This window comes from Asparagus officinalis, chromosome 7 (assembly GCF_001876935.1).
Source record: "Asparagus officinalis chromosome 7, Aspof.V1, whole genome shotgun sequence".
In the NCBI taxonomy this organism is placed as follows: Eukaryota; Viridiplantae; Streptophyta; class Magnoliopsida; order Asparagales; family Asparagaceae; genus Asparagus; species Asparagus officinalis.
The window spans coordinates 53,739,467-53,744,311 of NC_033800.1; the positions used below are offsets into that span (position 1 = coordinate 53,739,467).

Sequence of the window (4,845 nt, forward strand, 5' to 3'; positions counted from 1 at the left end):
ACAACACACCAAAAAAAACACAGGCACATGCACGCGCGCACACTTGTATACACATACATAGATGCACACATGCGCTAACACTAGGAAAATCCGTGCATGCATAGGTGAGAGGAAATATACATAATTGTAAGTTTACACAGATGAATATGTAAGCAATACATTACTCTAGACAAATATCTAATCCTACATTTTTTATTTTTTACCTTACTTGAATAGAAAGCAATTTTACTAGTAGTAACTCTTGTAGTTAATGATCATAAGAAAGAAAAGAGGACCATATTCTATTTATTATAAGAAAGTTCATAGAATGAGAGTATGTGTTTATTTCAAGTGATTGCCCATGCTATTCTATCATAGAGGCCCTTGACAATCATGTTCACGAAAGCAAAATTAGGAATCAATTGATTGTATAACCATTTCAATGGTATGAGATTTCAACTGTGTGAAGCTCATACTAAATGGAAAAATATGTATAAGCTCTCACTTGTCTCTTGAACCTGACCTTGAGGAAGTACCATATTGCAGTTTCTAATAAACCATACACCAATTCAAGATAATATGTTCTGTAGCACATTCCCAGTGCATGGTTGTTTAATGTAAATGATAACATCAATGCACATGAAGACCAAATAGAGTTGCTACATGACTTGGTTCACACTTCACACAAACATGAGCAGTCCAGATGAAATATAGTGTTTGGTTTGAATATTGAAAGAGAAATAAGATACAAATCACCAATCTAGTATGTTAAATGGAATTAGGTCACCCCCTAAGCCAATTGAGAACTACATGCATGCAAGGTTTTAAATATCAATTATCGGGGATTTATCGGACGATTAAAATCCATATCAGATAGCAGATATCGGAGATATATCGGGGATAAGTAGTGTTTATCGGAGTGACATTACCGGATGGTGATATACATAATATAATATTCTAGAACGTAATCTAACCAAACTTAATGAAATATAAACATACAAAATGTAAATAATTATGTTAAGGATTACTAACCAATAGTAGAAACTCGGGTCGGGTTGGGTTTAAAGTGCATTGAGTAGGTGTCTGTTGCCCGAAATTAAAACTCAAGCTAAAGGCCGATTTTTAGGCCAACAATATTGACCGATAACTCACTTTATCGTTGAATTATCGGCTATAAACATCCACAAACGATAACCGATTTAGAATCGAACTTATCATAGCGAAAGGACCCCAAAACTGATAAATCACCGATAATATCATTTGTCGGCCGATATTTAAAACATTGCATGCATGCAAACCAACACTAACATATCCAATGCAATAGATACATTTTCTTGGGGAATCCCTCACAATAGTTATGTTACATATACATAAACAATTCTAAGAAAATTCCTCATAAAAGCTCCTATTTGTTATGGAGAATAGATCTATAGTGATTTTTCTTTCATGTTTTCCTCTAGCTTAGAGAATGCAACCGCATCTGACATGCCCTTATCTTGAGTTCAGTTGATGAAACACTCACCTCTTCCCTTTATTTTCCATCACTTTACCTTCACCTTCCCTTTCTCAATCCATCAATTCCAAATATAGAAAATGGACATGTGAAGGCAGAATATGGGGATCACTATGTAAGAATTATCACCAGTTGGAGGCAGCGTTATAGATGACAAGCTTCCCCATTCTTGCCTCTGTCAATGGCAAACAAAGGATCAACAATCGAAGGCATCATTATGCCTCGGATAGGCCTCTCTCCGTAAATCTTATGCACTCAAATTGAAATTTAAATGAACATAGCCGTATGAAAGCACCCTAACTCAGTCATAGCGATAACATGACATGAAGAGAATCTTTATCCTAAATCTCTGGGTTTGCCCACAAAAATCCTTTTTCTCGGAGTTTTTTAATGACCATTTTCTTTGTAAAAACATGTGACCTGTGTTTTTTTTAATAGAGTCAACCAGCTCTTTTTTTGTTAAATAGAGTCAACCAGTGTCTCTTTGATATACCCTTATTACTTGTTGTTCCATCAACTTTCACACTAACTCATTCTATTTTTGGTATTGCTATTGCTTATCCCCTAGACATCTTAGAAAGTCATTCCTTGTTAACCCATCAATTAACGCTACCTCTAACTTTGAATGGATGCAATCTTTCCTATCTTATATTTGACCATATTACCATACATGCCAATCTCCTAAGTAGTTACAGCTCACAACCGATTTTTTTCATTTACATATATCTTAATTAGTCAATGTTCCAACTTCCAACCAATGAAGCATGGAATTTTTGTTGGGGTTGGGTCCATATATCTATGAGTGGACTCAAACATTCCGTTAGTTAAGTTGTATGGATATTTGGCTAAGCTGGTTTAACCCATAGGTGTTTGAGTTGGGACTTAAGTCATATAAGGGCTTAAGTGTTATGAAGAAGAGTTTATCATTCCATATTCTCATGAAAGGGAGAAGAGAAAGAGGGGGAGAAAGCTAGGGTTTGTGAAGAGCATGTCTTGGTTGATTTATTCAAGATTATACATCATCTTGGAGACCTGGGTCCTTCTATTCTTAGTTGGGAGCAGATTATACAAGTGGTTCGTATGTTTGGAGCTAGTGAGGCAAACCATTGTATTTTCCCATTGTTCCCATTGTTAGAGTCTCAAACTTTGTGTGAGCTTTGAGTGTTGGGAGTTGTATTGTTCTCTTCTTGTTGATATAGTGGAAGATATTTTTCATGGTTGCAGATGGACGTAGGTCCGAGCTGTGGTCAAACCATGTTATATTGGTTGTTCGATTGTGGTTGTTAGTGTTGTGTTTATTCCACATTTTCATTATCCTACTCTCGCGTTGATCTTGGGCTTGAGAACCTACTCTTTGGTTCCGAACAACTTTTACAGTCATCTTATAAATTTGCCCCCTAAATTTCACAAATATTCGACTATCAGTACAAAAAATCACCCCAATTCTTCTAATAGCTCTTCTAAGCTCACATTTCAAAGCTCATTATTAAACTCTTTAAGCATCCCTTCTCTAGCAATATCATCAGCAAGCAACATGCACAAACAGCACTTGCACCAAGCCCCCGATTTTCCTCCTAAAAACAACTTCCTCGTGAATTTGAACCCAAAAACCCTCAAATCAACTACTTATCAACAAAATAATAAAACCCATCAAGCCCATTGTGAATTTTATTGAAAACTCGACCCAAAAACACCTCAAATCAAGCAGTTCGCCATTAAGCCCATCGTAAATCAAACAACAACAAACTAAATCAAACACACTCCGATACAAAATTGAGACGATTTCGCACCTTTAAAGGAGGAATTGGGGAGAGAATAAGAGAGATCAACGGGGGCTCTGACGACGACGGAGGAGGGATTGGATCCGAAGAGACGGCGAAGAAGCAACCGATGACTATGAGGGCGGCGGCGAGCCCCAGCTGAAGAGATCGGGAGTCGAATGCCACCGACGGCATTGCTCGAGAATCAAAGATCCAGATTTCAAAATTTCTTACTGCGTTTTTTTGGTCTCTCGCATCTCGCTCTCTTTACTTCACTCGAGCTTTCTGGGTTACTGTTTTGTTTTTTAGTTAATTAAATATTAAATCTGACACAGGATGTATATGTCCATTCTTTACATAGCCCAACAAGATGTCACCCAGTGGGCTGGGCCACCCGAATATTTTACACGGGCCGGATATAAAATGACATGGAGATCGGAGAATGTGTTAAATGTAGGGGTGCTAAACCATATCTGTATCCGATGAAATATCCGTAACCGTATCCGTTAGGATACGAATATGGTTACTCAAATCTATAACCGATAGGATATGGTTATGGATATGGTTTTATAGTAAAATATCTGAATATATATTAGTCATACTCTTACGATAGTTTCGATTCTTAGATTATGAATTTGTAGTTACTTTTGATGATCAAGATGTCTAATCTTAACTTTTTAGTTATAATGGACATATTAACAAACTCTTTTGTATCACATGAACTATGTTTTTCTCAATACTATCTAGTTTTAACAAACTCTTTTGTATCACATGAACTATGTTTTTCTCAATACTATCTAGTTTTCTCATATCTGTTTTGTATCTGTTTTTCTCAATACTATCTAGTTTTCTCATATCTGTTTTGTATCCGCATGCATATCCGCTTATATATCTGCATGTATATCCGTAATCGTATCCGATTTTAGCGGATATGATTATAAATTTTTCTTACTGAGGTATATCCGTATCCGTATCCGAGATGAGTAAGCGGATATGGATATGATAAGCATCGTATCCGAGCCCTATCCGGACCGAATGCACCCCTAATTAAACGTCTTGCTGCTGCTTTTATTTTTCTAACAGCTGCCCCATTCATCAAATCAAATGTGAAAAAGTGAACGCGTCAAGCAAAATTAACGGTGATAAAAAAAAATAGGGGAACAATCCCTCCGAGTCACATTACTATAAAAACATCCATATTGTGCCTATACTAGGCCATAAATTCCTCATTAGCTTAATAATCAGCCCACAAATCTTTACATTTCTAATTATAGCGTCAAATCGAGTAAAAAATTTTAAACAACACTCGTGGATAGATTTAGTTGTAGCTACTCAAAATTTTCCGGTTACATCCTAATAAATTATGTGGGTGTAATTTTAAAAATATGAAGATTTGGAGGCTTGTTAAATTTAAGAAATAATTAAGATCCGGTGTATTAACTTAATAGATATGAGGTTGTAACTTGAATTATATTTCACTACGTAGGGCATCTTGTCTGCTTTTTCTTTCAAAAAAATAGGCAAAAATACCAAATTTGTATATTTTGTTTACCCTTACTAGTGACAGCTTGACATATAATTTTTTTCCGGCGA

The 4,845-nt window shown here is 36.0% G+C and overlaps 1 protein-coding gene across 1 annotated transcript in view; it reads right to left on the reverse strand.

Moving 5' to 3' along the window:
* Window positions 1–3,514, reverse strand: part of LOC109849032 (probable methyltransferase PMT7) — a 28,581-nt gene extending 25,067 nt beyond the window's left edge. Inside the window, exon 1 of the mRNA XM_020418798.1 lies at window positions 3,283–3,514. The gene's annotated coding sequence lies outside the window, so the exon portion shown is untranslated. The remainder of the gene's footprint in view (window positions 1–3,282) is intronic.